The sequence below is a fragment of the Protopterus annectens genome, chromosome 11.part0 (assembly GCF_019279795.1).
Source record: "Protopterus annectens isolate FY-2018-M chromosome 11.part0, PAN1.0, whole genome shotgun sequence".
Classification (NCBI taxonomy): domain Eukaryota; kingdom Metazoa; phylum Chordata; order Ceratodontiformes; family Protopteridae; genus Protopterus; species Protopterus annectens.
In genome coordinates this window covers 616,710,125-616,722,290 of record NC_056745.1, presented here as the reverse complement: position 1 = coordinate 616,722,290, position 12,166 = coordinate 616,710,125, and positions in this window count along the sequence as shown.

Here is a 12,166-nt window from a genome sequence, read left to right as displayed (position 1 = left end):
TGGGAAATAATGTTTGATAATTAATAATCATCCTACACTCAAGTCTGTTAAGTTCCCTTTTAAAATTTCCCCTGTTGGCCTCAGATCATGCCAAAACACTAAAGAACAGGCTACTGTATGATCCGTCATGCTTGGACAAAAAATGGTTAGCTACCGGGCTCTCCAATTTCTGTCTCCTAACATCTCCCAAATGTTCTAAAATATGAACTTTTACCTTCCTAGTTGTCTGTCCTATATGCAAACATGTGAAATGACAACCACAACCTATTACATAAATCACTCCACATCTATTATAGTTGTAAAATTCCCTATCTTTATAAAACTTCCCATTAATTTTACAACCATGCAAATTCCTAGCCCGGTTACACACTGAACAATTCCCACAATGATAAGTGCCCACTTTACTGTCCACCACACCATAACTTCCACCTTGAGAGATTTTCTGATTAAGTAATTCTTTGAGATTACTATATTGCCCATATGAAAATGTGATATGTCTTGGAAACAGAGAACCTATGGAATTATACTCACTAACAATCTCCCAAGCCTGCCTAACTATCCTTTCCAACGTGGGGGGAAATTCAGAGTATCTAGAATGAAAAACAACCTTTCATCACCGTCGTCCTTCTCTGATAATGTCCCCATTGATTGTCTCCATAACCCTCTGGTCTGACCCCCCTATCTCCCCCAAAACCCTAGCTCTTGCCTTCTGAAGGATACTATCAGCATAACCACGAGCACACCATCTAACACATACCGCATTCAGGTATTTATCTTTAAACTTTAATTCAGAGGTATTGTTGAAAATCCTATTAAATTCTCCATATGACAGAGCCTATAAGGTGAGGGGGAGGTGCATACTATTGGTGTGCAAAAAATTGTTAACAGCGGTGGGCTTTCTAAATGGTCTGTGTTGAATCCTTTGCCTAGCATCTACATAACAAACTACGTCCAAAAATGAAATACTCTATGTATCAGTGCTCCAAGTAAACCTCAAACCATGGGGATTATTGCTAAGTAAGCACATAAATTCCAAAAACTCTTCTTCCTTACCCTTAAAAATGAACACTAAGTCATCTATGTATCTTTTGTAATATACTACACTACTCAAAAATATTATTTCATTACTATAAATTGTCTTTCAAAACCCCCCAGGTATATAATGGCATATGATGAGGCAAAGGCCGCCCACATCACTGTACCTTTCTTTTGTAAAAATAATTCATTTTTCCATCTAAAGTAATTATGAGTTAAACAAAACTCAATAAAGATTAATAGAAATGATGAGTGAGGTCCTTCCCCCAGCATTTTGGCCACAGCTTCCAATTCCCATCTTACGTTAGTGTTAGTATACAGAGCATTCACATCCATAGTTGCCCAAAAATAATTTCCTTTCCACTCCATATCACAAATATCCCGACATACTTCATGTGCATTCTTAACATGGGAAGGAACCATGGTCAAATGCTTCTTAAGATGAAAATCCAAAAAAATATTCAGATGTTCCAAAAAAGATCCTACACTAGAAATAATAGGTCTACCTGGGGGATTGGAATGATCTTTATGGACCTTGTGGATGGCATACATAAAATGATGTTTAGGTGACTTAACCAACTTCTTAACATCACTGGATTTAAAACAAAACAGCCTTTCCCCACGTTCCAATACTTCATTCAATTCCTCAGAAAACCTCTTAACAGGATTGTATTCTCAGCACCATACCATCATAACCAAATTAGACCATAACTTCTTATGAACAGAAATTAAAAAAAAATTACCAAAACTGTTCTCAACTTTTTTACAAACCAAGTTCTCAAAAATATTGATGGCATTGCTTAACTTGGGAGACATAAAAGTGCTGTTGATGGGTAAATCAGGCATGTCAAGGTGTCCATAACCTGTGCAAAACCCTCATGTTCAATACTGGATTCAACAAAGTCAATAACATCCCCTTCAACAAATTCCACACACTGTTGAAATATTTCTATATCATGAATACTTAAATCAAGCAAATCCACCTCTTCATCATCAGAAAATTCAACATTACATGCATTACTAACTAGACATTCCCATTTGCCATTAAAAAATACTTTTAAATTCAATTTGCAGCAAAATTTGTAACATCCAATATGATGTCAGCTAAAGACGTAACTCTAGTAGGAATGAATTTTGCCCCTCTTAAAAGTACACTTTTTGCATGCATAGAAATGTTTAAACTTGTTAAATTAATAATTTTCAAATGCTGGTCATCATCATGATAAGAAACATTACTGCATAATTCAAACTGCAAATTAGTGCACACATTGTCCATTAAATTGTCCTTACAGGTAGAAACAGAGTGGTTAAAGTCTCTGCTCAAAACAGCAGAATGAGGAGGACAAAGTCTTACTTCTGTTTGCTGTTCTGTTTCCCCCGCGCTCTCTTGGACCAAACTTGCTGTTGGACTGGCTGCTGACCTCGCATCATGTTTTTGGCTCCAGGACATCTTCCAAACTGGTTTCCTCAAAGGAGACACTCTTCCTGCCAATACTCAGTGCCTCAGATGAAATGGAAGAATCACAAACACCATATGCAGTCCGTTTACCAGACCTTGATCTATTAGGACAGCCCCTATGTGAATGAGCATAAACCAAATTATTCTCAAAGTCCTTAATATCTCTGGGCAATTTCTTCCTTTTTCATTCCACCAAACTGGCCTCCACTTTTTGTACACTAGTATTAACATCGCAAAAAAAGCTTCTGGTACCTTTGGGGGAGACTTCCTTTGTGGGGTTTGTGTTTCTTTGGATGATACCTGATGCTGCCATATGTGTTACTACACTCGCTGTGGCCTATTTGGCAAAAATATCACATACATGGGCATTGTTAAGACACACAGAACACTTATAGGTTGCAAGCATCTGGATTTTCTGGATGCATCTGTGGAGAGAACTGGTGTGGCCTGTACAATGGTTTAACATGCTGCATATGAGGCAGATGCTGTTACCACACTATATAAAGTAATGGCATCAGGAGGTGGTCACCTGTCATATATGGTACACACATCAAAATGGTATCAGTCACATAAGATATGATCCTCACACACACACCAGTATTGAGATTAGAACTCTTACCTATTTATGTATACTATAGTGTTACACAGTTATCTGACGCACCACGGTGCTTATACTATTTCACCTAGTCCAAAGGTACTTCTAAGGTGAATGACATCAACAGGACTACTAAATTAAGGTGAAGGGAAGTGTAAAGGGTGGTACACAACTCAAAATGGTATAACCCACACAGTATATGACTCTCACATAACCACACAAACAGTTGCCAGCACTGGGATTAGGTCTCCTGCCTATCTAGTTATTTGTACTATAGTGTTATGCAGTTAGCAGACACACCACAGAGCTTATACAATTTCACCTAGTCCAAAGGTACTTCTAAGGTGATTGACATCAATAGGACTACTAAATTAGGGTGAGGGGAAGTCTAAAGGGTGGTACACAACTCAAAATGGTATAACCAACACAGTATATGATTCACACACACATACACAAACAGTTGCCAGTACTGGGATTCCTGCCTATCTAGTTATTTCTACTATAGTGTTACGCAGTTATCAGACACACCACAGAGCTTATACAATTTCACCTAGTCCAAAGGTACTTCTAATGTGAATGACATCAACAGGACTACTAAATTGGGGTGATGGGAAGTCTAAAGGGTGGTACACAACTCAAAATGGTATAACCAACACAGTATATGATTCACACACACATACACAAACAGTTGCCAGTACTGGGATTCCTGCCTATCTAGTTATTTCTACTATAGTGTTACGCAGTTATCAGACACACCACAGAGCTTATACAATTTCACCTAGTCCAATGGTACTTCTAAGGTGAATGACATCAACAGGACTACTAAATTGGGGTGATGGGAAGTCTAAAGGGTGGTACATAACTCAAAATGGTATAACACACACAGTATATGATACACACACACACACACACACACACACACACACACACACACACACACACACACACACACACACACACACACACACACACACACTTGCCAGTATTGAGATTAGAACACCTGCCTATCTAGTTATTTGTACTATAGTGTTACACAGTTACTGCATGTGGTACAGAGCTTACTGGACTAACAACTGGACAGAGGTGCTGATAACTGCACAGCTGAGGTAAAGTATTAGTGGTGGCAAAAAGTCTGCCTTCAGTTTTTCCCTTACGTCTTGCTAGTTCTTTCTGTCTTGCACTTCAAATAGCATAAAAGCTTTGCACTTCAACAGGTCATTGTATCAATAAGTGTAGCACACCTGGGAGCCATCAGAAGTACTCATTCCTCACAGAATTAGCCACAGTACTTAATAGTTATGACCACCCCTCCTGGCATGATTGAAGTGCAGTTTTCTGTGCTTTTGCCCATTAACCTGGTGCACTTGTCCATCCTGAGGCACTATTGCAACTGCCTCATGTACACAGGCAACCCTCTCCTCTAAACTCCAAACACTCAGACCTGTGAGAGTTACCCCATATCACCAAATGTGGAAATATGCACTCTCCAGTGAAGACTGCATTAGCCGGTCAAGAGGATAAAGTCAACACCTGCACCACACCATGTGGAACACATAGCTCACCACAACACCCACTATGACAGCCCTGACACTGAAAAACCACACACCTACCTTCACAGAGGAACTCAATGGACATTTGCACAAACAGCACAGACCAGCAAGACAGACACCCACTCAGATACCATGACACAGCACATGCCAAAGGACACATATGTCACCTATAGATTGTGCCCCTCAACCTAAGCCCCAAAGGCTAACCACCTTGCACAATACAGTAATCATGAGTGACTCAATACTGAGGCATACAGATGTCCCACTCACTAGGTTGATTATGGAGGAGGTAATAGCCAGCTGCCTATCACATGCCAGCATCCAATACATGACACACCCAGTAAGGGCCCTCCACAACAACTAGAAATATCACTCTGCCATCATCCATGTGGGTGTGAATGACCTAGGACACACCTCCCTAGACTGCATGAGAAGAGATATGGCTGAACTCTCTGATTATGTGGTCCAGGCAGGTGTAACAGTAGCCCTGAGCAGTATAATACCATCAGCCAGAATGATGCTGCAGTACTATCAACAAATGATTGACTGCAACATTGGCTTATGTGTTGTGTGTCATTCTCAGGGAATCTGGTATATCTCTGCTTGGGATAACATGATTGACAGACCTCAATGCCTTGCCAGAGATGGCCTGCATCTGTCACTCATGTGTTTCCATGTATTGGCTAAGTGTCTTGCCACCCCTATAGTGCCTTATTGGGCAGTGTTCAAAATCAAATTACCACCATAACAGCTAGACATGTATGCAATCTGTGGGTCATGCTGCTCAACAGTAGACATCTAAATGTCAAGATGCAGTCACTCAAAGCACTCCTCAAAGTGGAGGACATTGACATTTGTGCTGTAATGGAGACCTGGTTCAGAGCAGCAGACAGCAGCCCTGCACTAACAGGCTATGATACATTCCACAGCTGTCAGCCCAAAAACATGGACCACACCTCCACTGGTGGTGTTGTCTTCATATTCATAATGGATATGCACACCTCCAAACTAGTATCCCAGCATAATGTATCTGAGATACTTCAGGTACAACTGACTTTGGGTAATAGTGCAATCCAGGTCATAGCCTGCTATGGGTCCCCATCTATGTCCCTAGACTGTCAAACCACATTCCTCAACACCCTGGCATCTATGAAGGTCAAACTCAACACTGACATAGTAGGAGACTTCAACTACCCCTCCATCAACTGGGAAAAGTAGTCAAGCACCAATACACTGGCCCAACACTTCCTGGAATTCATCATTTCCAATGCCCTGGACCAGCTCATACCGCTCCCCAGTAGAGGATGCAACAACCTTGACCTGTGTTGATTACTTACATATGGGACTGTTTCTTGACCACAGTTGTCAATCTCTGCCTCATCAGATCCAAACATAATGTAATCAACATGAAATCAACATCTCACCCACACCCCCATGAAAGTAACCACCTTGAAAAACCTCTCCAAACCTGACTTTGGAGTCATAAAGACAGGCGTAGATGACTTCACTGCAACCATGCCAATGGAAAATTGCTGCATGACTGTCGAATCATACACATACGCACTACAGAACCAAGACACTGTCCTCCAAAAACAGGAAGCCAATTTGATGGTCCCCTGCCATTCCTAAAATGTACAACAGAAGGAGGACACTGTTGCAGAAAAAAAGTGGTGTCCCAAGACTGGGGAACTCCCTTATTAGCGTCAACCACAACTTGAGATCTCTCATGGATTCATCTACAGGCAGCTATGAAGGCAGAATTGCAACAGAGACTGACAACAATCACAACAGCCTTTGATAGTTATATCAACAACCTCCACAGCAATAACCACAAGTGCTGTGAGTTACTGCACAGTGCTAACTCCTATCCAGAGACAACAGATTTTGGCAACAGTCTTGCCAACATTCTTGCCAACACATTCAATGCCAGCTTTACCCCTCTCTCCCCCACCAAGGGAACAATCACATGTCAGATGAATGCCAGGCACCAAGCATTACTGCAGGCCAGCTTAGACCTGCATTGTCCACAGGCAAGAATACAGCTTTCATGGGACCCAAACATATCCATGGCTGTGTTCTACATGATGTACAAAGAGACCAGGCACCACATCTGTGTGCCCTGTTTAGTCACAGCCTCACCTCAGGTTTTGTCCGTCCAAAATGGCATACTGCTACTGTCATCCCTCTCTATAAAGGGGTAGCATTATAGACCCTGGTGATTATTGGGCCATTATTTTATTTATTTTTTTATTTGTAGTTTTTTAGTCCATTGGGCCACAAGGAGCCTGTTTTCAATGGAGTCCTGGGGCAAAAAGCTCCAGAAAAATACAAATACATAGTACACAATGCACATATACATTACAGATTATCTCATAGGAATACAAAGTAAGTAAGATAAGAAAAGGTTAACAATGATAGAATACATAGTATAGTTCATTAAACAGCAATAAAAAAACTTTTTTTTCAAAAGTAGCAGCATAGGGTAACTCTTAAGTAGTTGTTCAAATCGTAAAAAAGAGCTGTGGAACTATAGGAGGCAGTGATGGTGTATTTAGTTCTAGGAGAATAGGAAGTGGTATTAGAAGGATTAGGTAGGAAGGGAGCAGGAGCACTTTCATTGTGAAGTTAGGTTTGAGTGCAGCAAGGTTTTAAATGAGGAGAGACTGCTGGTGATGCAGATAGGAGATAGAGAATTCCAGAGGCATGCAAGAGGGAAGGACAATAGGTTATTCCCAGCTGGATGTGTGGTCTTGTGCAATTTAATTAGTTTTTGGGAATTAGATCTGGTTCATGCATTTTAAAGTTAGTAGCTAGGGAGGGACAAAGAGAGGGGTTTTAAATAAGGTTGTGTGCTTGGATGAGTTGGGTATAAGTGAGGAGGTTAGGTAGCTCAAGCCAGTTTAGTTGGTGAAGAGAATTACAATGGTGAGAAATGGCTCTGTGACCTGCTGCAAATTTTGATATCTTGTTGTAGCAAAAGGAGAGTTTTGTTCTGAGGGAGGATTGCAGGTTGGTGAGGACAGATGCATCATATAGGAGGGATGGGATGAGATAAGTATTGGCTGGTATGAGCCTAGTAGAAGGAGAGATATAATGATTATGGCGGTATAGCATACAAAGTTTTTCTGAGTTTTTTTGATATTTACTTGTAAATGTTTGTTGAATTTTAGTTGATTATCTATAAGTACTCCTAATAGTTTAGTGTCAGAGACTATTTCTATGGGAGTATTGTTTTTGCTGGTGATAATGAATGAGTGTTTATCTAGGGAGTAAGTTTTAGAGGCAGTGAATAACATAACTTTTTGTAAATGTTTGTTGAATTATAGTTATCTATAAAGTAACCTAACAGTTTAGTTGTCAGAGAGGAGACTATTTCTATGAGAGTATTGTTTTTGCTGGTGATAATGAATGAGTGTTTATCTAGGGAGTAAGTTTTAGAGGCAGTGAATAACATAACTTTAGTTTTGGTTGCATTAAGAGCCAGATGGTTGTCTAGCAGCCACTGCTTAGTAAAGGAAAAGGTGCTTTGGGTAAGCTTATTTTGAGTGGGAATAGAAGGGGAGGAGCAGATAATGGTAAAATCATTGGCATATTGGATGAGGCTGAAGTTTGGAATGGCTTGGTAGAAGTTGTTAATGAATATATTGAATAGTCTAAAATGGAACCTTGGGGGACACCTGCTGGAGTATTAAGGAAGGGTGAAGTGGCTTTATTCCATTTGACTACTTGTGTGGTTGTGAGGTAGCTGGAGAACCACTTGGTACAGGAAGGGGATAGGTTTAGTTTGGAGAGTTTATTAAGAAGCAGGTTGTGGGAAATAGTGTCAAACGCCTTGGAGAGGTCAAGGAGAAGAGTGGACATGAAATGGCTGGAATTGCGGGCTTTGTTAATTGTTTCAAGAAAGGAGAGGAGGGCAGTGGAGGTCCTATGACCATGTCTGAATCCATGCTGTGTGGGGTAAGAAGCTGGTTGTTTATGATACAGGGTAAGAGTTGTTGGTGGATACATTTTTGAAGAAGCTTAGAAATAGGGGATAAGATAGCAATAGAGCAGAAGTTTGGAATGTCATTATTATTGCCGCCTTTATGTAGAGGAATAATAAAGGCTATCTTCTAGAGTTGGGGATCTGGGGGACCTGGCTTTCTGATGAGTCTACTATGTACAGGTATGGACCTCATCATCAGGGACCTGATTGACCAAGATATAGGTGATCTCATAACTCTGTACCCCACACATTTTGGTGTTGTGAATGGCACATCTTGCCTGCTCAACCTGGTTGACTTCTTTGAGTGAGTCACCAGGGTTGTGTATAACAGTAAGGCACTGCATACAGCCTACCTTGATCTGGCCAAGGCTTTTGATACCATTCCTCAGTCAAGAATTATTGATAAACCCACCAAACTAAGCATCAACCCTTATATCAGTGAGTGGGTTGTAAATTTGTTCACAGAACACACAGTGTGACAGTGGCAAACTCCAAGTTAGACTGGCAAGCAGTCACAAGTGGAGTCCCACAGGGGTCAGTACTGGGTAGTGTCCTGTCCAGCATCTACTTCTCAAGAGTCCAGCCCAACACAGATGAACTCTGTCTGACCAAGTTCACAGAGAACTGCAAGCTGGGAGCTATCATTAACTCCACAAGTAATGCAGACATCCTGTAGAAAAGCCTCACTAAGACAAATGAGGAAACATGTGGAAACCATGGCCAGAAGCTTAACACCACAAAATGCATCATCACCGCCTTTGGTAAAACACTCAGTTCCCAGTAAGTACCACATCAATGGAAGCCCAAGGAACACTGTAGGCATTATAAGAGATCTGTGGACACAGGTTGACAGCAACTTCTCCTTCAACCACCACATTGCCACTGTGGTCAGGAAGTCCTTCTATGCGGCACATTGCATTACCAAGGGTTTTGCATCCAGGAAGATAGAGGTAATGATCTATGTCTACTGTTCTTTCATTAGACCACTCATCAAGTATTATGACCCATTTGCCATGTACCTCACTAGACACCTGCAACAACTGGAGAGGCCACAGAACCACCTCACAAAGAGGTTCCTAGGCATTAAACACACGTCCTACACAGACAGACTCAGAAGACTCCACCTATCCTCTGTGTCATATCACCTAGTTAGAGGCTATCTGTGCTTGATTTACAAAGCCATGTCTGACCCAGCTGTTTTAGAAATGCTACATATGAAGACATCACAATCCCTCCACACCACACACTGCAGAGACTTCTACCTCATTACCACAATCGCCACAACATGCTGGTGGTACAGGTCCCTCATCAAGAGACTGCACATGCCCTGGAATACACTTCCCATACATGTCATGTAGAGCACCTAGCTGATCCTTTTTCACGGAAATATTGATGAGTGGATGGGTAATAGACAGTTCACCCTAAGGATTGCTGCAGTGGCTCTACTTGATACAGGCACTGGGAAGTAGCATCAGGTGGCACAATGGCAAGGTGCTTCTATGTGCTAGGCTTGTAAAGGCTCCTGGGCCATTAGCCTACTACACACTTATGAACCTATAAGGGAAATGACATCAGCAGGACTGATAAAGTAGGGCAGTGGGTGTTAAACTTATCAAAATACTTTGTCTTCCAAACAGACACATTTCCACACACACTTGCCAGATGTGAAAATAGAGCCCCTACCTAACTTGCTATTTATATCATAGTGTTACACAGTTATCGCACAAGCTACAAAGCTTACTGGGCTGAAAGCTGGCCAAAGATGCTGATATGGGAAATGACATCAGCAGGACTGATAAAGTAGGGCAGTGGTGCTAAACTTATCAAAACACTTTGTCCTACAAACAGCCACACTTCTTAACACACACACATACTTGCCAGATATGAAAGTAGAACCCCTACCTAACTAGGTATTTGTACCATTGTGGTTATGCAGTTATCACATGCGCTACATAGCTTACTGGGCTAAGAGCTGGCCAAAGGTGCTGATATGGGGAATGACATCAGCAGGACTGATAAAGTAGGGCAGTGGGTGTTAAACTTATCAAAATACTTCTGTTTATAAACATACACACCCACACACATATTTGCCGGATATAAGAGTAGAACCCCTGCTGAACTAATCATTTGTACTATAGTGATAAGCATTTATCGCATGGACTACTGAGCTTAGGGGGTTGACAGTCGGCCAAAGTTGCTGATAAAGGGACTGACATTATCTGGACTGATAAAGTGGGGCAGTGGAGAAGTGTTGTGGATGGGAATGGTATAAAACTATTTCACCTACAAGCAAACACAGAACTCCCTCAGTTTTGCACACACAATTATCACACATACAGTTACCAATATTAAGTTTCAAACTCCTACCTATCTAGTTACTTAGACTATAGTTTTACACAGTTATCGCACGTGTTACAGAGCTTATAGGGGTAGTAGGTGTCCAATGGTACTTCTAAGGTGACTGACAGCAGCAGATCTTCTGCAGTTGGGCAATGTGAAGTGTACTGAGTGGGAACAGTCTGCTAATACTTAGACCTACAGAGAGAGACACACACAGGCAGGTGATGTGATATTAACACCCCACCCTCAGTACTATTACACAATGGGTCTCACATTTTATGCTTGCACATGCAACTTTTTAAAACCAGTATGCCACTGTCCACAACAGGACATCACTGTATGTCATTCAGGGTACCCATGTGTGTGATCCATGCTGCTGTGTGTGTTCCCCTGTGTCTCTCTGTCACTGTCTGCCTGTCACTTTCCCACATCTATGAGCGTGTATGCTTGACATATTTAGTTATCTGTTGGCCATACATGTATGCCTGTGTGTCACACACAATAGATGCAGATATATCACATATGGGCCACCCACAGCTAGCTGGGGGTAATCCTGACTGATGTGTGTGTGCAGGGACAGTTAAGGTGTAAATAGCTGTCTGTATGCACAGGTATATCTACACAATATAGTCATAGACCAATGTAGGTTCCAACATGTCCTGTGATTCTTCTAAGTGTAGGAGCATGCCCAGTGGGACCTTGTATAGTTAGAGTGGGACTCCATTCCAGAGATAAGTGCACTCCAGTCCAAGGTTTTGTGTGCTACAGACAAATCTCTCGGGAGTACAGAGGACTCTTCCCGAGGTAATGGTTTGTTTTGGCAGACATTTTCTGACATACCTATATTCTGACAGAGTAATGTATTGTATTGTATCATTACCTAGTGTCAGCCAACCTGAAATCATCACAATGCTGCACCACGGGAATACTAATCGTATGATATGTAGGCTGATATTATGATGGCACCTATGTACATTCTTGCCCAACAAGGCCAGTTGGGAGGTGTGGCTACAGCCAGTTAAGTGATAGTCCAGCAACTTGGTGATATACACTGGCTGGGGATCTTCTGCTTCTGTGGTATCTGGGTAACCTGAGATATCATATCCTGGTGTGGATATATCTCTATGCTGTACATTTTTTGGCAGCTTGTCCAGGTGTTTGGCTAGAGGTTCTGTCCAGTCTGCCAGTGTGTTTTTATGGCA